Below are 25,133 nucleotides of genomic sequence, written 5' to 3'. Positions count from 1 at the left end.
AGCTGGAGGTTGTCTGGGATTTTTTGACGTCTGACAGAAGTTATTATTCACTCCCCGTCACTGGGTGGGTGTCATAAGGGAGCTTTCGCTACACGACGGGAAGACCGACAGTACGTGGAAGCAATCAGCTGTGACAGTCCCCGTACTCGGACTTACGTCCCCATATCTAAGCAGCCTCGCTCTCCTGTGTGGACGGAGCGTAGCGACAAGATCTCCGATTGGCTGGCTGGCAGCTTGCTCAATCCTGCCCAGCATCGGGACCGGACGCTATTTTGGCTGAGAACCGTTTTCGTTTTCCCCAGGACGGGACGTTTCTCGGATTTGATCATGCGCAGAAGCAAATTTTGCGCACGGCGCGCTCAAGTAGTGGCCGCGTCGTGCCTGCGAAAGCTCTCTACTGAGTACGCCAATCCACATGAGATTAGCATAATGTTGCATAAGAGAGTAGAAAAGGCACACTGGAGGTAATAGCTAAACTGCTAAAGAAAAAAAATAATGACAATGGCAACGAAGTATAATACAACATACAATAACACTCCAGGGTTGTGGTTGTTGCGGTTTCTTTTATTGTACACCCTCCTCGATGTGTCCTCACATGTTACATAATCACACGTTTTTGTGCATGTGACTTACGTTATTTTGATTACATGTCGGCGTACCACTGCCAGTTTGCGCATGAGCAGATGATAATATGTGACCGTGCACCTCAAAACGAACATAAAGTCGCACACACTGATTTTGCGTGAGGACTGAAAATAAGTGAAATGGGTCAACCTAGCCGAACGTGACTTTTTCATATTTTCTGAAAGAGCGGGTCTTCTTTTACATTAAAGTAAAATTTGGTATCATAAAACGGGCAGGAAAATGTGTTTTTTTAGCAGTTTATCTCGAACAATTTTGGTAGAATAGTGCCATTAGGTGTGTCTTTAGAATTCCTTTTTCATTTCTGAAAAACCTTGGCCACACTCTTCACTTTCAACTCTAATAACTTTTGAAAGGATAGTGCTACTGCTTTGAAAGTTGGCATTAATTATGGACTGAATGTGTTAATGAGGCATGCCTAATTTCAGTTTAATCTGATAATCCCTTCATTGTTGTTACTCTGATGGTTTACTTCCTGTTTTTTGTCCCATTCATCGCACAGCCAGCACGGTTTGGTAAAGATTAAGCGCTTGAATAGACACTGTACTTCAGAGCCTCTTTTCTCAGTTCCCACTTTTCCTGAGTTTGTACTTTCTTTCCAATATTTAGATAGGTTAGGAGAGTCCACTTGATTTGAGTTATACATCACTTTAAAGCTTAAAGTCTGCTCTTTCAGAATATGGTCTTAACTAAAAATTCATGTCTGGCGACTTTTTGTTTGTTTTGAGGTGCAGTGTCACATATAGTTATTAATTGTACTAGCAGGCATGTTGTTACTTTTTTTCCTGTGACCCTTACAAATGGCGCGTGCTGGCGCAACCATCGAACAGAAAGCCTGGTGGGCCCCCTTTTTGGCAATGTTAACTGAAAAAAAAAAAAGTTGATGCATTCCATGCAATACAATCAAATAGATGCTTCCCTGGTATGTTGATCACTCTGATTGGCGAACCATTCTGGTTTCCTTGTCCACACAAGTTCATTCTTTATTTTTGGCACGAACTCCATAAATTGTTACGTTGGGCCTGCTTACGCATTATGTCGCTTTAAAAAAGAGTAAAGTGCCTATTAAATCAATTGTGAAAAAAACCCCGTCATTTTCACCAACGTTCATATAAGCTCATTACAAACTGGCTTATTAATACATATTATGAATGAGCTCAACTATCCACGTGATAAAGTAACAACTTCGGAGAGCGGAATGTACGTTCGTTCTTCAGTGGAAGAGAAAGCAATTTTACTCAACTGCTTTTGGTATGAATTAGAATACACAAAGAGTTGTAGGTTACAGAGACTAACTGCTTAGTCTGTTAAAGACAGTTTGAATCGAATTGAATGTTGATCGTTAAGCTTAACAGTTGAACGGCTTTGTCATTTTGTGAAGCTATACTTTCATCATTCGTCTGCAATTCCCCTACTTATCATGTTTATGACTTCGCAAGCCTCGAATTGATACATGTGAATATGTATAACGCATGTGAAGACATCTTGTGTAGGCTACATTAGCGGATGACACAGTTGTGTGAGTTTCTTGGACAGCGTACTCTTATTCACGCTCTAACAACCCCTCTGCGGCATTTTCCTTCATCGCCGGTTTAGATGGCGGTTCATGGCGGTTCTCAAACCGCCGTGAACCGTGTCCCAACGATGGCGGATGGCGATGTGACTACGTTCTCAGCACGTTTTGAACACGGCGCTATCGCGGATTGGCGCGATAGTAACACGGATCTCCCCCGAAAGGTGGAGGAGTCCCTACCAAGCCCTTGAAGTTGGATGCAACCAGAGCCCTTTAACTCGTTTTCAATGGGTTACAACAAGGAGCACATTGCTTTGTTAGGCACACACAATTTAAAAGAAATTGCGAAACGTTGAAACCCCATGTGTATTTACAGATTGACATAAGTGATGCAATAAGCAATTGTCTTTAAGTTTCAACATACTTTTTTCTCTTTCTTTTGACTTGAAAAATATCTGTATTAGAAGTCATTAAAAAGACATACATGTCAAAGCAGAATAAAACATAATTTATACAATGTTTCCTGTTCATTTATTATATATTTAGTGATGAACAGGTACTTCCTTGTTTCATCATCTCTTTTTTTTTTCTCTTTCTGAATTTAGTTTTCACATATTTCTAACAACAGTCAATAAAAAAGACATACATATGAAGAAAAAAGAATACAATATATCTACATAGTTTCCTTTTTATTCACAGGTTCACGTAACATGTAATGGTGTTTTTTTTTTTCAGGTTTCAACATCTCTTTTTCCTCTCTCTTAAAATTCAACATATCTGCATCAACATGCAGTCTTACAAAAAGACATACAATGAAAGTCGAACCCAACATATTTGCAAAAGTCTTTTGTGTATAACTTACAGGTTCAAGTCGCTGGCCATCTTTTAAGCTGTTAAGCTTTAACAAAATTATGAATACACCTTTTAATTTAACTGTAATATTCTAAAAACAAGTCTAAGAAAGATTTAAATGTAATCTAATAAGACTTAAAAAATAAATCCTATAGACTTGAAATTTAAGTTGAACATAGACTTAAATTTTTAAATCCTAGCTAAGACTTACTTTTAAGTCCTAAGGTTTTGTCCGTATCTACAGTCCGCTAGGACTTAAAGAAATAAATCCTTAGGACTTAAAAATAAATCCTAGAAATTAAGAGAGTACCTCCCACCCTTTTGAACATTAAGATTTCTTTGTTATGTAAAAATAAAAAAGGAATGAAACCTTAGCATTCAATATTACCAAATCTTGTATTATGGGTTCATGTTTGCCTTTTTTTCCCATTATTTCATTGATCCGCACGAAGTATCGCCGGAGGCATTATTCTCTTTTAAGTTCAACATTTGTTTTTGCATGAAAAGTTATGACGGATCTTGCTGTGCAAACACGGAGGATGCCGTTCTTTACACGGTGAACGGCAATTTGAACACGGTCCATTTCAAACCGTCAAAACCGCCACGAAAAATTAAACATGTTTAATTTTTCTGGCGTTTCCCCGCTGTTCTCGGTGTTTATGGCGGATCAGTGACAGATAAGCAGGGTTAATGTACGGTGTTAACACGGTCTTTGGCGGAGCACGGCGAATTGCCGAACCGCCGTGAACCGCCATCTAAACCGGCGATGTGTGATCGCCCCTTTTTTAGCAGGCGTTTCGGGGCCGTCCTCGTTCCATCCTCTACAAGAAAGAGCGCCATCGATTGATCAGCTCGACCAAAGGAACAAAAAGAAAAGACAGATAGGTAATGCGGATTAGTCGATCGGATTGCTTTGTAATACTGTCTCTCATTGTGCGTCTGTGTGTGCATACGAGTGTGCATGTGCGTGTGCGTGAGTGTCTCTCTCTCTCTCTCTCTCTCTCTGTGGTTGAAGAGTGTGTACAGTTCTGGTTGAGGTAAGGTTTTGCGAGATATTCAGAAACCATTCTATGAGATGTCAAAGAGCATGAGCGTGCAATTCTAAGGGGTATCAAAAGTTCATTACATGAAAATCGGTTTTAAAATGGCTGAGTTATCAAAAAACAAGGTGAAACAAAGAGATCCTAATAAAAGGCGTGGCCTGTCGCCTTCTTTTATTATCACTTTTTTGGATATCTCGGTCATTTGAAAACCAATTTTCATCAAATAAACGTTAAATCCTTTTTAAAATTACATGCTCTTTCATATTTCATTTATGAGGTTTCTCATTATCTCACTTAGGAATGTTAAAACATGAATCCCCACCTCAACCAGTACTGTACAGTCCCTTTAAAGTACGGATAAGGAATGTTTGGTAAATGCAGCAAATACACGCATGTTGTTTTGCACATGACCATGGGGAGTTTTCGCAAGCACGACGCGGCCGGGAGTGGAGCGTGCCGTGTGCAAAATTTGCTTCCGCGCATGATCAAATCCAATAAACATCCCGTCCTGGGGAAAACGGGTACGGTTTCTGCCAAAATAGCGTTCGGTCCCGATGCTGGACAGGAGTGAGCCAGCCAGTGAGCCACCCAATCAGTAATCTTATCCCCATGCCTCCGTTCTATACAGGAAAGCGAAACTGCTTTGATAAGGGGACGGGAGTCCGCGAGTACAGAGACTGTCACAGCTGATTGCTTCCGCGTATTCTCGGTCTTCCCGTCGTGTAGCGAAAACTCCCTAATAAGTCAGATTTGGGGGTAGGGTAGTATGTTTAAAAATAGTACGAATTTCGTTCGCTTCATTGAATAATGTTTTATGAGATTTTAGTTTTAATGAAGACCTTCGTGAAATGATGCCTTTTCATGCATGAATATTTTGTGCAATGAAGCAGATTTTACTAAGTTTCACACGTTGATCAAGGTGAATTTTTGTTTACACGACGTATGCATATTTTCTATCACTTTTTTATATACATGGAAGGAATTTCCATAAAATGTTATTATCTTTGAATATCAAAAAATGTGATTTATGGTACGTTCCCACTGCCGATCAGATCAACTCGATCAATCCCGATCAAGCTTTTTTAGCCTGGTCGGGCTCGCTCGGCATTGGTATTCGGGGTCGATCTACCTTGATCGGCATCGCTCCTGCTTCCTTCACGATAATTTTGGACATGTCCAAAATATTCGAGTAGGAAGCCCGAACACCAACAGCTCGGGTAGTGATCGAGAAGAGATCGTGCTGATCGGGAATCGGTCGTATAGAAATCTAGTGTGGTCGGGACGGATTTTTCCCCGAGCTCAGTTCCCGATCATCTCGAGTTATACTCGAATGCTACACGATTGATTTCAGATCATCTCGATCCAGGATTCATCAGTTTCATGAATAACTCGACCGCTACACGACCGATACAGGACTGCTATCGATTGATACTCGACTAAACTCGATCATGCTTCGACCGGCACTCGATCAAATACCGAGCACTTTTTGACAGTGGTTGCAGCAGGTGCAGACGTACTTTCTTAGCACTCATTTATTGTTCAGGTATTAAGAAAAAACATATGCAATCCTTGGTCACGTTAAAAAGTTAAATGTCGTCAGTTTCTTCATCCACTCCTGGCCCACTGAAGAAAAGAAAAGGGCCACGAAGAGAGGGAAAAGAGAACAAATCCTAAACAGCAGACATGACAGAGAGACTCTCCAGACAAAAAATACCAGAAGTAAGAAAAGAAACACAACTGAAACTGAGAAAAAATCGGTATTCTGGTAATATGACTGTAACGTGAAAGGAAATTTTCTAGATTATATACTTTACTTATAAACTGAGAAATGTTTCTTGAATTCTTTTGCTATCTTGTCGGTTTTAAAGTTCAAGTTGGCTATGTTGATATAAAATCTATTTCTTACGCTGACGTGTTAAAACAGTAGTTGTAACGTAGATTCATAAAATAATGCTCAGTGACTTACTTTACTTTTATTTACGTAGATGTTACACTTTTGCTTCGCTTAATAAGGTTTTTTTTTTATTGAGAGTTGTATGTACATTGCTTGAAGTCCACCTCGATATCGATTGACTGGGATGAGTTGACAAAAAAAAAATAAACATCCAAGATTTTCATCATTTTTTTGCTAGTGTAAAATGTTACATTATTTTATTTTCATGATAATGTACTCTGTTCCACATATCAGCACACTTCATGAATTTAGAAACTAATATGATACATGTATTTTATCTTACACACTCTTGGGCCTATATAATTTATCAATGAATACATAGATATTTGTCATTCACTTTTTCATTCTTTAATAATGAGAACAATAATTACAAAGATAATACGACTCATTTGGGGTGTAGAACTGTCATTTTTTTTCAACTCTATATAATGGTGCATTTATGCCATTATGGGCATATAGGCCTATGTTTCATTTTAGACCAAATTAATTTCAGCCCACCTATATGTCATGCACTTATACGAAGCGTGGCGGTGTGACATTTCTTTTTTTTTAATGAGACATCAAACTTAGATTTGCTATTCTTCACATCCAGTGAAAATATCGAATGAATATGAACGAACCTATTATAGGTATTACACATGGTGTCCCGGCAGACAGAGTGCTACAAAACTGTCTCTTATTTAAAAAGATATGAGCGACTGAATGAAATCGTTACATTATTCAATAGTAAGAACATCTCAAATTTTATTTGACACAATGATAATCAATCTTCGTGCAGGTGCTTTGATCTCCATGAAAATTTGTGATTTACAAGTCTGTGACTTTCCGCACTGATATCCTACTTGACTGAGCGATAGTGAAGCCGTAAAAACTGATAACGAATGCGTCAAAAATAGCTACTGAAAACGGATAAAATGAATGAATACAAATGAATGCATTTTTGGTACCTTTTTGAGTGGCTCACAAACAGTAGTGATCAGTCTTTGTCATCGGTTTTTTTTTCAGGAAATATGACTACAGAATCGAAACGCCTGCACGAGAATTGATGATTGTGGTTTCAAAATAGGAAGTGTTCTTCTATCAACTATAGGTTTTCCCGGCCAATTTCGCACTTTTGTCAGTCCAGTTCCTAATTGCTGCATTCAATTTAGCAAAGTATACCAAAGATGACATGTTCGGTATAGTTTAATTTTATGATCTCTTCATTCAAATTCATTTTGGAGCATTCAAATTACTTTTAGCCTCATTCTAAGTAACACTTTTTCTATTGAAATTCGTAACACAAGCACCATTTGGTTATTCGTTTAACACTTTTTCTATTGAAATTCGTAATACAAGCACCATTTGGTTATTCGTTCATTCAGTTTAGAATGATAGTCACGTGATCACGGACATGCTGCTCTCGTTCATTCCAATTCATTTTTGGGCAATCAATTTAACATCTTTTGCAGTCAATTTAGCACGCATGTTTATGGTTTGCTTCTTTCTTTATTTTCTTAACATAGTTATTGTTTTCCAAGCGTCATTACATTTCATATTTTCGTACTCATTTCAGAGATTTTGGCAACATTTTTTTTCTTTAATGTGCTTAGTGACTCTTCAAGTCCGAAGATAGTGCAACATGTGCATGGCCACAACTTATCTCGCCGTTGAGCGCTTTATTCCGTGTGTCGGCCATTTGTAGGAAGTCAAGGTTATGATCATCAAATAATCCTATAATTCGTTTTCTGTCCCCTTGAGAAATACGTCTGTATCTAACTTGTGCCGTCATGACTGTAAGAAGATGAAGTTAAACTAGAGTATTGGTACATGTAGGCCTAAAATGTCATGTATGAAAGAAAAGGGGCGTTACAGAACAGCAAAGTTATATAATATGGTACAAAATACGATACTTTTACTGCTTAACAGTGTGTGGATGAAACAATAAGTCACATAGAAATACGCTTTTAAATGTTATCACCTTTTCAAAAAAAAAAAAGAAATGACATGACGTTAATTTCAATGAACATGTTAGGAATTTGACTGCCCATACGCGAAATTGAATGACTGAAATATCCCTTTCGCCAGTGCTGGCGAATTTGAATGACTGAAGAGCACGTGCCAATTTGAATGCCCGTTTTACGAATTCGAAAGGCACATGTGCAAATCTCATTGATCGGAATGATAAATTGAACGAACAACTTGCAATTTTGAATGACCTAATGTGCAGTGATGAGGATTTTCGATAAATTGAATGAACCTTTCATCAAATGGACTGACAAAAGGGCAAAATTGGCCGGTAAAACCTATACTAAAGATAATCATTTCTTTCGTTCATTCATGCTTTTGCAATTAATAGTTAGTTTGTAGCACTCTTTTTGGCCACGCCGTATTCAAGCATAAATACTGAGTTGTCTCATATAACCAATCGAATACTGTTACCAATTCTTCCTTCACCCGATCACTGTACGAACCTGCCGACCCGTTCGATGCAAGATCTTGCACAGATCGAGTCATGTCGAGCTGGTCTAGGAAGTCCAGTAGAAATCGAGTATTGACCGTGTAGCGATCGTGTATTGATTGTGTGTATATCGGGATGTTCGAGTAGAGATCTGTGTGGCTGTCGAGGAGAGATTCTGGAGATGTCGAGAATGGTCGGATGCGGATCGTAAAAGATCGAATAGCGGTCGGGAAGGGATCGTGTTGAAGGACGATCGAGCATTTGGTCGGGATTGCTCTGGCAAAAATAGGTGATCGGGATTGATCTCGCTTGATCGAGTTGATCTGATCGGCAGTGGGAACGGGGTATTAGTAGCACAAGGTAGAATACAGCTGCTCAGTTTTAAAAATCCCAAATGGAAATCTGGGGGCATTTCATGAAGCGTCTTGCTGGGATATTTTTCTGACAAACTGTTATAAGCTACTGAAATCCGTGCAAGTAATTGGCTGAAAGCAAATTTGTTCTCCCAACTTGTCAGACAAAACGTTTCATGAAGTGCCCCCCCCCCCCTCCATTGCTGTCATTGCTATCATTTCGAAAACATTTGCAGAAATTGTGATGACAAAATAACTATTTCCATTATCCTTCACAAACACAATTTGGTGAAAATTCGAAGAGCTGACACACAGCCTGTGTTGTGATTTTTATTGATGTCCCCCTACGAACAAATGTGTTTGTATACATTTTAACAAACATGTCGGGAAAAGAGCCAGCGGGAATCGAACCTGTTATCTACCGCTTTCCTTGCAGCTATTCAGCATGTCAAATATAATTATGATGGACGTTGTTGAGGTCAGCCAAAGTAGTAGCCTTCCGCGTAAGCCAGGTATATTACGAAGGCCTATACTCGACATGGCACAGCTTGGACAGGGTGCAGATGCTTTCGAATTAAACAAAGTCGACCATCTTACCTCTTTCTAGTATTCGTTTAACACAAATACACTTGTTTGAAACACTGAACGCATGAGAAATATGAGAACTATGCCGGCTGACTACATGATTATGTATAGCGTTAAAGCCGCATGCCGTGAGTGCACAATGATCATAATATTTCCCTGCAGAAAGATAAATCAAAGACGTCTGGCGTCGCTTTATCACAGTCATAACGCCATAACAATGACACCATTGATTCGAAAGGAAGCGCTTAATTCGAACAGAAGTTTCAGACACATTCCTTCCTGCGTTCCTTATTTTTTTCCTCCTCTCCTTCTCCTCTCCTCCTCTTCTTCTCCCTTTTCGTTTTTCTTTTATTTTCTTCTTCTAATTCTCGAGGACACTGTCTCATTGGTTGAGAACTTTTTTGCACACGTTTATGACAATTCTTCTTGTCTCAGAGGAAAGAGAAATACGGTAAAGGCTTTGTATCGACGTAATCGCATTTACTTTGTATGATTTTTTTTTCTGAGACCCCCCCCCCCCCGACACAAAAATCTCCTTTTCATCGGGTGTAAATTCGTTGGACACCTCCCCTTTCCCCTCCCCCAATCCGGCCCCACCACCCCACCACACCAAGCAATCTTCAATGAGGAGAGTTATATGAAAAGTCAGGGAAGAATCAGGTCACCTTTATAGGCCCTACTAGAAATACCCAAGTTATTTCATTTGTCCTCTCCAAAAATTATCAACCTCCTTCCCATCTATCCAGCCACAAATCTCGTAAACAACCTTGTCCATTCATCCCTTCTTATCTAATATGTTCTATATATCTACTTATATGCATATTTGTGTATGCTTACATATATTATATTTATTCTGATACAAAAATATAAGTCAATAGTGGTTAGCACGTATAATGAATCATAAGATTCAAAGACTAAGATTTAAAAAAAAAATCATGTGCATACCGGTCTTTTGTTGCCCTTTTCCTCAGACCTTACCTGTTTGTACATAATGTCCAGATATATATATGACGTGAGTGGAACTCTACAAGTATTATATATAACGAACGGAATATGGATTTTCCTTGGGTAAAAAAGCAAAGAGACTAATCTCTGCTTAAGATGACATCGTAGAAAGACCAAGGAAAAAGAATGATGGTGACTCTTCAAACAAACTCTAGCTGTACTTTTGCACTGCAATATTTGGCCCCCACGTGGTTTTCCTGGAATCACGGGGAGAGGCGTGTCGTGTTTCCTACTCTTCGACTGTTCCTTTTTCCCCAAAAAGCCGTCATTTCGCAAATCACAGCGAATGCTGCATTAAATGAACAGGTGTTCCTTACTGCTAGTATATGACGATTCTTTTACTAGATGCCATTTCGCGCAGTCCTTTCTCATTGGACATGATTTTAGATGACATTCAGTTAGAGGGTGTTTCCTTTCTCCTTTCCTTATCGCAGACGAAAAGTCACATGCACCAAGTCAGACATTTTTTTATTTATTTCACTTCATTTCATAGAATGCATAACGTATTTTCTTTTTTAGTTGATAAGCGCTGAAGTGTCATAACCTAAAGACCTAAGTGAAAAGGGAACTTACAATTCTACATAACTGCATAATCATAATGGTCACAAATATCTGTTTAATCACATCATACATCCCAATCTTTCAAAAAGCATTGCATTTAGATGGATTTGATAGGACAAAAATGTGCAGAAGACTGCCTTCTTATAAGTTATTAGTGATACGAATGGCGGCTTTTGACAGATGGTTTGGTACTGCAGTCTGCAGCCAATTATTTAAATGTTTGTGTGCAGCCATGTGCGTATCCACGCCCAGAGATCCGGGGGCGTCGTTGGCTTGGCATCTCGCGTGAGGAGTCAACTGCACGTGGATTGGATTGCCTGAGCTTGGAGCATTGTACATTTTATGAAAAGTAAAGGGGGTGGGAGTAGAAGGGGGGGGGGGGTCAGACTGTCCTGTGTGTTCCTCTCTATACGTGTAAGTCTAATGGCTGTGATTAGAATGACAGCGATGTAAGGACGAAGATACAACACGTGAAGATTGTTTGTTCTCCTCTTCTCCCTTTTATTTCCCTTTCAGGAATCGTTCCTTTCATATTTTCCTCAAAAGAGATCGGGCGGCCTTTGGCCTGTCATCGTAATCTCGCAAGAATCCTTCGCGTGGGTGCTTACGAACGATGAGATTGTAGTCGATTGTCCACTACCTTTTGAAAGAAAGAAGAAAGAATCGATTCTATACTCCTCAGCATCGAGTCCCGTATGTTGTAACAGGTAGCGTCTTAGAGAGATCGGGGGAAAATAGCTTACGAGATTTTAAACTGAAGAAACGGCCGTAAACAACCTGACAATAGTTCGTCTTTAACTCAATGCAAGGCGTTCTATCAGAAGTAAATGCAAAAATGGCCACTTTGATTGTTATTAACCGAAATATGCAAAGGTCATCTTTTCTCTTTTCCTTCAATCGCGCCACCCTGACTACTTACACCAGTTTCTCATAACCTTTCCTCACACCTATTAAAGAGTCGGACAGACTACTATACGTGTCTTTGCATGTGAAGAGGGGATGCTTTCAAAATGACGACCCTTTTCATTTTTGCTATGGCTTTTCTCGCACTTTTTCGCCATATCTCAATAGGAAGATTCCTCTCCTCTCTCGTTATACAGCGTCCAACAACGAGACTTATCCGTTCTCTGAGATCAGTCCTTACAGTGCCACGATAATAAATGTGTCTATCAATTATTTAATTACATTTCTATTCAAGAAGAAGACACACTCTACTTGTATGGACGTACATATCCATTAACCAGCCATAAGCCACATTAATTTCCCGTCCGAATGTTTTTTTTTTTTTTTTTATGTGTGTGAAGATTGTGCATATTTGGCTCATTAAATGCTACAGCTATATTACGATATAATTACAAATGAATTCACATAACTCACAGAAAGAGCGCCTTTCCAGGATAATACATCCCTCTTTTTATATACCCCTCCCCTCAATATGACGTATTAGGGTCGTTATCTTATTTTCCTTGGTATGTTGACCTTTTTCTTGGGGGTGGGGGTGGATCGAGCAACACTTTCTAGGGATAAAATTCTGCTGATGATGCTATAAGGATGTTTAAGATAGTTGTGATTTATCGAGTGCCATTCGATCACGTAATGGTATGTTCCATAGTAAAAAATGACTAAAGCGTTAAGACAACAACAACCATAGACTGTAAAGCAATCACCTAAGCCGCTGGAATGTCCGCACCTCCAGCGCAACGACGCCACTCCCATCACGGTAACTCTACGCGGCACACGCGGGTATAAGCAACTCGGCTTGCCGTGCAGCGTTCGCTCTATTTTATTTATTTATTTATTTATTTATTTTTGTGACACACCTTGGTGAAGAGGGGAGCCTCGTGAATGCAGAATTTTTCTTCACTTAAACCTCTCAAAAATCCAATCTTCACTTGCCATTACCACTCAGTAAAGATTCAGTAAAGATAGGCCTATAACCATCGACGGAAAACACTTTCTCTGTAATAAGAGGTAACAGCATATCTCATGTGACTAATGTAATGTATAATATTCATTGACCTGAGTATGGGAAGGAAGGATGCTGCTTTATTGGAGGACTGTGCAATATAAAAGCTGATAGAAAGTGGGACTTATATTTTCCCTAAGAGACTTTATTTTCCTTAAGCGCTGCGATGACGGAAAATCCTGTGTCTCGGGGAAAATATGAATGTTGAGGGACTGTTGGGTGTTAACAATAGACGAGGCAATATTCATGATATTTGTTATATTCATATTATTGTCTACATGAATACAAATTATATTACTCTAGCCCCGTCGGCAGCAAAGAACATTCTGAAATTACCGATCAATTTACGTGACGTAATAGTATGGCAATGAACTTCATCCTCGCAGAAGCTGCAGAAGCTGTGATTGTATTACGACCAATCACAGACCAGCATATTATGCTGATCATCTAATTTCGGCCTGATTATCAAATCATCTATTTCTGTACCCCAGCAAGACCGTTACATGCTATCAATATATTTATTTGCATTCATTGTGACTTTTTATGTTGTATTATTCATGAAGTATGATATAATAGCCTATTGATCTATGAATAAAATAAAAAAATAAAAAAAAATCACCTGTCGGTGACTTAAAGCATTCGCTATCACCAGGAAACTCGTGATGAAAAAGATTTACCGACATGATGTTTTGGTAGACCTGTCCTCACTCTTATCTCTGCAAGGGATGTGCATGGACAGTTGTATATTTCCATTTTGCAGATACCAAAACTACATAGATGGATGAACAGGAAATTTACAGACAGAGCACTTAGTGCCGTCTTCTGACCGGAAGCACCTGACATAATATCCACTTTTTAAAAATCATTCTTCTCGTTTGTAGGATCTCTTAATAATGAGAATGTCACTACACATAAATTAATGATTTACATACAAGATTTATTTCCAAGTTTCTTTCAAAATGTTCTTCATATAAGCTGCATCTTGCCCTGCGCACTGCGCATGACCATGAGATGCTTACATTCAAAATGTATCCGATGACGTCATCGAATTAGTTAGTTGTGTGTATACGATTGTGATGATAACCTAATTCATACTGTGTTGTGTTTTGTTGGAAAAAGGAGAATGAAATAAAATTAAATGAAATGGAATGAAATGAAATGAAATCCTAGTAGCGTATTTTTTTTTTGCCTGATTATGTCGTTTCTACGAGAAATGATTTGCATAATCATGCTTCCTTGTGATGTGTGTCGGGATTCTCTTGTGAGGGAGATGCGTAGGCACATTTGTAGCTATTTGTGTGGTTGTGATGGTGGTAGTGATGTTTGGCGTAAATGTTTGCTTATGTGTGTTATGAGGGCAAGTGTACTCAACTAGAACCATGTGCTGCAGAGAAAATCTTGCCAAAACAACATTACGACATAAAGACATTGTCGCGCCAAACAAGAGGGACCTGATTAAGGTCATTTGGAGTTCAAGTTGAAGGGTGTCAAGTGGGAACCCTTGAACTCTGTCACCATTCATCCGGGCACGAACTTCCCTTTTCAAACCTTACAAAAGGTTTAGATTCTCAGTCACCTTAATTTCACCTTTCTGAAGACTGTCTCTTGAAACTTAGAAACAAAAAGCAGGCTTACACAAGGCGGGACGCTGTGGAGTAATCCGGACGAGTTCATCGTAAACAACGGAAAGGATTAGGCCTACATGTTGTATGAGGTACACACTATACGGAACGGAGTTTACCTTTCCAGTTTGTCATAAAGCAGCTAAGAATTTTCTCCCCCCCCCCCCCGCAATGTGTATTACTTTTATTCCCTCTTCTTGTTCTCCCTGTAAATGTCATTGTAAAGGATGTTATATAACGACACCATAAAATAGAGATTCTGGCGGGGTTTTATCCCGGCTAATCCCTGAACGGCGAGCTGTTAAGAACGTCGCCTTAGAACGGGAGGGCGTACTACAATTATCACGGGGGACAATAAGGATGCCATTGGACACATGAACAGCGATTTTTTTTCTGCACCAGATATCCTTTAAAAAGGAAGAAGAAGAAGAAGGAGGAGGAGGAGGAGGAGGAGGACAGGAAGGAAATGAAGAAGAGGAGGAGGAGGAGGAGGAGGAAGAAGAAAAAGAAGAAGAAGAAGAAGAAGAAGAAGAAGAAGAAGAAGAAGAACTGCATAAATGGCTATACAGCTTTCTGATGGTGTTTGAGATGCAGAACACACGGCACGATCCGTAAGTTAACCTGCAACTGAACCCAAATATTCAACTGTGCATTTGGGTCAAGAACTTTTCATTCAGCCAGTAAAATATATTAAAATAAAGGTCATGAAGGTCAGACAAATTTGACGCCCAAGTACCTAAACTTGGCTTTGATAAAAGAGCGTTTCCGGTAACAATCTGCAATTGCGGGAAAAATAGCCAAATCCACCAACACCTAGATCGAAGACATTCTAGAATAAGACGTGGTTAATTAACCCAAGAGGATGAAGGCTGTGGGCGTATCGCCGGTTAAGAATTTAATCGATGAAACTCTAATTTAGGGCAGCGAAAGCCCCGGATGTGCGCTATGCACCGCTGCAAGACGTGTGTAGAGCTGTATAATGTGCAGTTGCATGGAAGGACTTATCTGCTTAGGCTGTATCGCACTTTTTAAGCTCTCTTTGGAATGGAAAATGGCCGTGCAGAATTGATTTATGTCGGGGATGTCTGGGCAGGAAGTGTTGTTGTTTTTTTAATTGTTTGCTGTCAAACACACATACACACCCACACACACACACACACACACACACACACACACACACACAAACAAAAATCACAAATGCAGAAGAAACTTAAGAAGAAAATCTATATGAAATGGGGGCGGTGGCAGTTGGGTAAGACGCTGGTTAACCAGCGATAATTGGAGTCCAGGGTACGGATAGACTGGTTGCGTTTCTATGGCTTCGTCTTTGCCATTGTGCGTTCTGATAACCAAAATTGTGGAACCATGCAGACGGTTTCTTGCGGGGGACCTTTCAGCAAGCAGACAAACTAAGAGATACGTAATGCTTTCAAATCATCCCATTCAATCTTTTAATCTTACACATCTTTGGACAGAACAGACACAAAGAATGCCTGACCTATTTAGCTTGCACCCCGTTAAGGTCCAGCGTCTATTCAACCTTCGACAAAGCCTTGACGGTCGGCCGCGATCCGGTTACGAAACCTCTATAGAAACGTATCCATCCGAGAGATTGGGGCGGAACATGTTTAAGACGTTCTGGTAATCCGTAGAACCAGAACACGCTTGGAACTCTACGAAGGGTTAGCTTGACGCAAAAGCTGCGAAGTACAGAACAAATTTTATCTATAACCGTTGAACCGTTAAGGAGCTTTAATACAGTGGCCTTTATGGGCTGTCAAGACCGAGCTGAAGGTTACAGAAACCAGCTAATCTCGCAAACCTCTACAGAGATGATGATAAGAATCAGGACAATGAAGTTCAAGTACCGGAAACAAGACTGTAATTTTATTGGAGGTAGCGTATGATCTTTCGAAGAGGAAGTTCTGAGGCTCATTTATTTCATTTCATTTATTTCACTTCCAACAAAAACTCAATTGCAAGAAGACATTTGAATACACATAGCTACACAAAATCATTACACAGCAATGTAAGCAAGGGAATATTGTGAAATGAGAGAGGAAAGATATATTGTCACTTTTATGACAAATATCTAATATTGAATCCAAATTGTTAGAAATGGGAGGGGGGAGGGAGTGGGGGTTATCCTTCCCATGGGCAACCGATCTCCCGACGATGTCATATTACACCATGCTGGTGTACAAAATATGGCCACTTGTATCCATATTAGCACATCTTCGGCAAGTTCAGCCGAAACATTTTACACTGATTATCCTTTGGCAGAAATAACTTTGTTTTGTACATCGTTTCTTTTCTAGGTTCAGTCTATAAATTGAGTGTCTCCCATCTCTGTAAGCTTGTCTTTTACATGGGCCTCTCCTTTCCAACAATACAATCATTTTAACGGATAGTTTTATATGGCTTTGTAGGATTGGTATTACATTTTTGTTTGTAACTGTTTTGGAAAAATATGATATTGGAAACAAAATTTGATTTGAATTGAATTGAATTCAAATTAAATCGAATTCAAAGAAAAGACACTGCAACAGCCTCACGCTGAAAATGACCTCCTACTTTAAACAGACTTCCCATACTACTTTTTTTTTCCTAAGAATCATTATTATTTCTGTCTTTGAAATATCATACACAGCCTACAAATTGCTGTCTGCGATAAAACCATGGCGTTCATGCCCTGATCCCAATGTAATCCTTATAAATGACACGTCATGACGTGGACAGACTCAAGTAAATATTGGCAACGAAGAAATGAGGGGAATTATTGATGGCATGTTTTGAAAACGACATAACTCCGATTGCTGAAAAACGTCCCCTCGTATGTATTTTTGTTCTTCTCGTTGAAGGTTTCGCGCTTTATCCGGGATAGATTGATCACTGTTTATCCCATTCATTCAAAGTTTTTGTTTTTAATCTGTACTGTCTCAGAACAAGGATTGATAAAGGAGAGAAATATTATACGTTTATGTAGAATATTTAATGTAAAAAAATAATAATAATAAATCTGTACACTGATCATAGAAGTCTGCTTGTGTTTTTCAAGCCAACCATGTCATTAAATCACGTTTTAGCAGCCCTCTTTTCAAGATATAGAGGGAGACGGGCAAAAAAGAAAAAAGAAAAAAAAAACAGGACAGGAACCCATCCGGAGCAATTATTGTTTCAAGTACTTGTGTGATAGATTTGTTCATATCTTTATTTGTCTAATACACTCCTCTTTGTCATTGGTGTTATTCTCTCAATTACAGTTCAAGCACTAGTGAACTATCGATGAACCCTTAAAAATTCCATAATAGTTCAGTCTTTTGATGTTCATTGTTTGCATAAAGACTATAGCGAAGAATAAAATGCCCACATTTTGACCCGATCGGTCAAACACTGAAACGATATTTTTGTATTTTGTATTTTTGTATTTTGTAAGGCAGCTCACCACAAGCTTTGCTTTTTTGAGGTTCTGCCTTCCTGTGCAATAATTTCATGCATGTGATTTCCTACATGAAAATAAGATGGAAAATAAATGTTATACATGTACAAACAAACTTGAACTTGATAATCCAGACCCCCCCCCCCCACACACACACACACACATAACTGAAATATCGTATAAACCATCATTATCAATACTGTAAGATCTTCATGAGAACTTTGAGTGTTCTAAAGGATAAACGAGACTCTGCATAATTATGACAACGTAAAAGAACCACGTACTGCCACAACGATTAAGATTATCTTTTTCCTCTCTCCTGATTGTACCTTGCGCTCTACATTGAATATAAGGATTTAATCTTCGAGCGATGATTATCAAAATGTAACAGTGAAATTTCAGGGCTTATACAATGATTTAGGGTCTTAAAGCAAGGAAATTTCTGTTGTATTCTTGTGGTCGGTTTTACAAATAACCGTGAGCATGAATATAATGTAGCTACCTGCTCGCATCAATGATACGTTGAATTGCTGGCGTATTTCTGCGTAACCGCTTTTGACCCCTACATCAACACATCTTTCAGAGCAAGAACTAGCACACGACTTGCAGAATAGCAAGTCTGCAGTCTCCAATTCGCTCAAAGATTATCTTCACTGACAGCCGCGATGCATGGGCACAATAACGAAATCTCTTTAAATACTTCCGATGGAACTGGCATGCGGTATGTGATACAATCATAATGGGGTTCATTTAGTAAATGTTCCTTTTTCCCCACCCACACGATGAAGGATGCCAATGACAAGGTTAGTCAAGCAGGTTGCCGATTGATAAAAGGGTGGTCGCATTCAAGCAGTGCCCTTCATTTGAACTCATGACTGCCTTCTCGTTCGTCAGGGATTGGCGCTCGTCCCTGACTTTGTTCTGTTTAATTCATTTGGACCAAATCTGCAGGATCATATTTTTTGTTCGTATCCCCTTTATTTCCTTCTCTCTCTCTCTCTCTCTCTCTCTCTCTCTCTCTCTCTCTCCCTTTCTGTTTTGTTCTTTTTTTCTACCTTCAGACAGTTCAAAGTTGAATAAGAGGTTGGTAGGTCTAAGGATGTGAAAAAGGAATCCGCGTGGAGTGTGTTAAACACTGAAGGAGATCAATACTTTGTCACATGACCGAAAAAAAGGCGGGAACAATTATGGGCTGGGACGTATGGTCGAATGAATAAAAGTGACAGGCTTGTAGCCTCCTTCTGCAGGAGTTGCAAGATATCTATCTCTTTGCACGAAGGGACAAGAAAAAAAAGTAACTTTGTCCTGTCTTTCCTCCTCTATCAGTTATTTGCAGACACTGCCTTCGTTGTCATAGCAATGGTCGATGGTGGTAGAATGAAGAAAGAATCGAGTTAAACCATTGGCCCGATAGTAATATGGTTAATGTTCGCTATTCCGAATGTTCGTTTTCACTAAGATTCGTTATTCCAATGGTTCGTAATTTCGAGAATGAAATAAGTCTCAATTTTCCCGAAAGTTCATTAATCCGAAAACGACAAAAAAAAAATGTTATTAAGAAGGTTCGGCAGTACACACAATTTTGTTTGTCAATTTTCGGAAAAACGAACCCTTTTTTATTTTCGAATTGACGAATCTTCAGAATTTTATTTATTTATTTATTTATTCAGTTTTCGTATAGCAGGGTAGCCCTTTCAGCTCACTCGGAACTGCTCTGCCAAGGGGCCCTGCATCACGGACAAAGTACAATTTGAGTAAAAAAACACAAAGTTACAAACACGGTAACAAAGAGGGACTTGACCAAGTCAAGAGAATAACGAACCTTATTGCATTTTCAGGTAACGAACCTTGGAATAACACCACAAACATAAAGACCTTATAATATCATGTAAGACCTTATAATATGTTATTCTGGGAAATAACCGAATCCCTCTCTTTTATAACAATAACAACGCGACAATTTCAAGAACCATGCCAATAAATCATATTTCATTTCCTTTAAAGCATCAAATAGCAATTCGGCATCACAATTTACCCTCCAGTAAAGTCAAACATGCGGCAGAGAGAATGGCATAATGGATTACCTGCAGTCATTAGTTAACGACGGCGCTTTGGGAAAAAAAAATGTTGCACGTACACCATTTATTGTCTCATGAACTTCGGAGGAATAACTGGGTCTATGTGAAACCGCGCATGACCGGAAAACCCTTGTCAAACTTTGCAATTCCTTCACTTGATTTTTTCTTTTCTTTTTTTTTTTTGGGGGGGGGGTCTATCTATCCATCCATCGCTACAATTTCGACAATAAGTGAAAAATCCGCTCTGTTTTTTTTTTTTTTTTTTGTGTGTGTGTGTGTGTGTTTAACTTTTTTTTTGCGCTACATTGATATCTTACATTTAACAAAATTTAATAGTCATTCGTTTGTCAGTAATTCATATAGAGTTCACAGAGTGCCCTGGATTGCATTGGAATAGTGATGTTGCAATATTCTGCCATGCAGGCTCTTAGCTATGTAATGATAAATTGCCAAACTTCTTAACTTCCTAGTACTGGAATATCAGTGTGATATGTTTCTAACCCTATATGTGGGAGCTACAAAGTACATTTTCTTGAATGCAGTGGGATAAATCCAGATTCATTGTGGTTGCAGCTGTAAACACATAGTCTCTATTCATTCTACGTTGCTGAATTAAGTGCCAAGAAAAAAAGAAAACGCACGCTATTTGGTTCGGGCAAGAAAGAACTAATTTTCGCCTATTACATCTTTGGTTTCGGTCTGTCCGTTTTCCCCAAAGCAAAACGGTGGTCAAAGCCATTAGCCGTGTGAACCATGGGGATCTGGCTGTTTAGTGTTTAAACGTGAGTCGTGTGCGGAGAAAGTGGGTTAATTCGGTAGCCATCTTTTCAGGTCACTGCTGAGATGGCCTTGGTAGTGATATTCCATATGGTTAAAGAGAAAAAAAAAAACCTACTATTTTCTTCTTTGCGCCAGACGGTTAAATCACCGACTATTATTACTCGTGTTGCTGCTATCATAATCGAGCTCATTTGTTGTCGTTGTTATTTTATTATTGCCGGTCTTGATGGATAAGGTCAGTGGAAGAGCGTTCAATTATTTTCCCCGCAAGGTCATGTGAAGTCACCTATACCCAAGTATAAAGACTATCCCATAGCATTTGAATGGAAGTACGGCTTGTCTGAGGCTCGCTCACTCGACCATGCGCTCCACGCTCTAGCTATACAAACTGTAATATGTAAGGCGAGGAGGAGGAGGGGGGAGGGGTGGGGTGTCATACCAATCCGTTCGGTTGCTAAGATCTTCACGGAGTCGTTGTTTAGAATATCTGTTAGATAGACACTGTTTTGTGTTTGGTTGCTTGCTTGTTTGTTTGTTTGTTTGTTTTTTCAGATCATACACTAATGACCTTCCCTTGTAATTTCATCACTTCTGATAGACGCTCAGCGCTTCGATTGACGATGAGAATTTCTATGACAAGTATAAACAGGCCCAGGAAGGGAAAATATAACGCTCAGTGGAGGGATTGGATATGCTTTGGTCCGCCCAAAGTTGCATTTGCCGTGACGTCACGAACGGCCTTTGTAGCCCCTAAAGGATGCCCAGAAGGCAAATTTGCCTGACAAGGCCAGTGATCCAGTTTGTTAATAGACTTCTCACCGATCTAGTTGCAGATAGTATTTCGCTGCATTTTGGACCTCTTAAATCACAATATTTATGAATGCTAGCACGGCATAGGGGTGATTTTTTCCTCGATAAATTAAAGTTTTGGTGCTCATTATACCTTCAGAAAGAAGGCCAGGTCGTCGTGCGCTATCACCAGCGCGCTATCAAATTACTAATATTAGCTGGTGTATGTGCGCATAAAGGAGTTACACGTGTGTGCGTTTTGGCGAGTTTAGGCCATATGGTTTAGGCTAGGCCGAGCGATCGTAGACCTAGTTTGTAGCAAGCTTAGATGAATCTTGCCACCGGACCTATAGAACAGCACTTCCAAGCTGTTCCAATTTTACCAACCTAATTTTGACGGACAAAATGATAGAAGAAACACCACAGAATGACCTCTTCATAGATTTAACGAATCTCTTGATGATGACGTACAATGATGACGATGAACATCATGAAGCAGATTAGGAAAGCAAAGACAGTAAAGACGAGAGAAATTTTAAAGATGAAAGCGAGGAGGACGTTCCAATGACATGATAGAGAACAAGGGGTGGTGCAGATCTTCCGCTGGGAGGTCTACCCGGAGCAGTGGGAGAGGTAACAGCTGGGAGTCCCGCTGACATTTGTGCCACAAACCTTTCCCGAGCGGAATACAGAGCTGTCAGTAGTACAACCAACGTTGGCCTTTATCCCCCCCCCCCCCCAGTTTTTATAAAGTGCATAATTATGTAACTGACCTCTCATGTTATTTCTTACTAGTGTCACTGTTTACTGAGCATTCATAGAGGAACAATTATAAATCCTGATCGCCTCGACCGACGGCGCTTTACAACTACTGTCAAGACACTCACCAGGCACTTCCAGATTTCTCAAGAATACTATGATTACACTGATCTCTCGATTATTACAATATTGTATATCAGATCTTTGGAAGTGCGGGACAAGTTTTGCTCTGTTTGAGCAAAGAGTGTCTGATAACATCTGTTTGTGGTGACCGTATTGTCAAAGGCATCCAAACTTGAAACGCTCTGAGGCGGCTTCAGTGTCACCGTAGTCCTGTTCCCCCTCCCTTGCTGTCAGAATCCTCCACTAGCATGCAGGCATGGAGAAGTGCGTGGTGATTACGATCCATCACCGCATCAACCGAAGAAATTCAGCGCGACATCTTGAAATATTCTAACATACAATCACTGATAAAAAACAACAACAACAAAATCAGCTTGTGTTTGTTATCGAGGGTGTTACGATACAATCTAGAGCTCCACGATAAATATAGGAAATAGTGCAAAGTACAAAGTGCGCGGACACTACATTGACTTGCGCATGCGTCGTACTCTGAGGTAAAAGGGCGCGGTCGTCACACAACCACAGCCGCGTTTCCGACCCATGGGATTAACCCCCTCAGCTCCATACTTAATTACCACAGTTTCCATTCAATGTTGCGTCGTTACCAGTGGTGTTGAACGGTTCCGACAGAGGCATCAACCTCCGGGACCTATCTGTCACCTGCGATGGACGACTCCTGTCGGCTACTTCACGCTTAATAGGAGAAGATGGCTTGGGGTAACGGCGAAAACAGGTGCTGCACATAAATCATTGCATCAATATCATGGACGTATGGGTTTGGAGCCGAACTCATTCCTTGTCAGAGAGCCAAACGGTAGAGCGGTGTAGGTATTCTCAGGGGTCAGTCCGCATCTGTTTGGACATGAAATTCATGCAACTGCAAGTTCGCGGGGTATCAACAAGAAAGAGGACAGGGCATTTTCATCGAGTTGGTCTGCCCAAAGACGAGACATCACCGCCTAGGGAATTCATCTCGACTCAGATTATGAACCAAGCGCTTAACCTTCCATACAGTGTTGTCACGCAGAGGATCACCTTTCCAGTCGGGTTCTCGTCTCCTCCTCGTGGACGAAGCTGCCGAGAATGTTATTGAATCAGCTTAACACCAGTATTAGCAGAAACTCTGTAACTCTCCCGCTTTCGACGGGAGATCTCCCGCTTTGAGGCCATTTTTTGCAAATCCTCCCGCTCGAATTTGAATTTCGCCTCCTCAAGATGACGTATAACTATATCTCCTTTAAGATGCATTCGCGCCCTTTAAGATTTAGCCTTTTTTTTCTTCACAACTTTCGCCAAGTCATTTGATATAGTTATGTTCATAAACAAGGCTTATACATATAGCACAAAAGAGCATCTAAATGGCGCTGTATCTTCTGATAGCGGGCGGGCTGAGGACATCAGTCGCAAGGGAAATCGCGCACTGCGCTCGTGGCGTACATATTCGCGCGATCAGAGTCAGACTCCTGTTTGCTGGGTTGTTCGGGAAGGAGAATTTCCTATTCAAAAAGACATGCCTGGGGTCAGAAACTCTGTATAACCTCACTGGTATTACTGCATAGCCAGTCTCATATAACAAGCCTTAGTAGAACAATCCTTAATCAGACCTTTTAGAGTATATTATACGTCCATTATTTTCTACTAAAGCACGTAAAGTGAGATACCTTTCAAAGGGTTTCATATTTGTAAAGGCACTGTTGCATGCGACACAAACGCACTATATACCTGTTCGTCGAAACATCACAATTTACACTTTGTTCACAACCTGCGTTTGCTGTATTCCCTCAGGCCTACCCTGGATTTGATTGGTCGATTCCTTGAAATATTCCTTTGACGTGTCACAATCAAGCATAATACATCACTGTGCATCTGAAACGAGACGTGATGCAGAGACTAAAATTTGATTTGATTTGATTTTTTTTTTATTTTACTTTTCATGTACCCTACTATGTCTTCTCCATTTACACTTCCGTATTCTGAACAAAGTGTAGGAATTAGTCGTCAAATATGAAAGAAAATTCAATTCTGCAGGCTGCTATATACTCGCTTTACCACTGATTATCTCCTTGTCCAAAAGGTGTCTTATGTCACTTCAAAATGATATTATTCTCATTTAATATAATCTAGGGGCTTCTTTCTAAGATACCTTATAGCACTTATTATATTTTACATAATTTATGAACAACACTGCATTTTGTATTCGTACAAATTGATAAAAACAATGTGATCTGTGTAATGTATGCGTTGTATTTTATTATTTCAATATTTTGCTGCTTGGATGGACATGAGTGGTAATTGAAACGAATTGAATTAATTAGATCAATAGCGACGCTTTCCTTCCGGTCCTCTGCAATTGTCAACAAAGCTGTTTCCATGGTTTCACTAATATTAAGAACATTGCGAAGCATGCAGGTGTAGTTTCAAACACAACGATATCCCAATGGATGGAATTTATTGACTTAAGACCATATCATGGCAGCTTTCATTGCTATAAAAAGTGTTTGTTTCTGTGATGTTAAAACTTCATATGCCATATTTGACTTATAAAAAAGGACAGTGTTTTGTTCTGACCAATAAATCCGGAAATAAAAAAAAAAATAGAAATTATGGCAGCATAAATCGATCTCCGTAT

At 39.7% G+C, this 25,133-nt stretch overlaps 1 protein-coding gene across 1 annotated transcript in view; it reads right to left on the bottom strand.

The window, feature by feature from the left end:
• Positions 1 to 25,133, bottom strand: part of LOC140240112 (carbonic anhydrase 2-like) — a 63,655-nt gene that overhangs the window by 14,139 nt on the left and 24,383 nt on the right. The gene's annotated exons all lie outside the window — the stretch shown is intronic.

Source organism: Diadema setosum, chromosome 16, assembly GCF_964275005.1.
Source record: "Diadema setosum chromosome 16, eeDiaSeto1, whole genome shotgun sequence".
Taxonomy (NCBI): Eukaryota; Metazoa; Echinodermata; class Echinoidea; order Diadematoida; family Diadematidae; genus Diadema; species Diadema setosum.
Note: the sequence above shows the minus strand (reverse complement) of the source record. Positions and strands in the feature narration are given on the sequence as shown.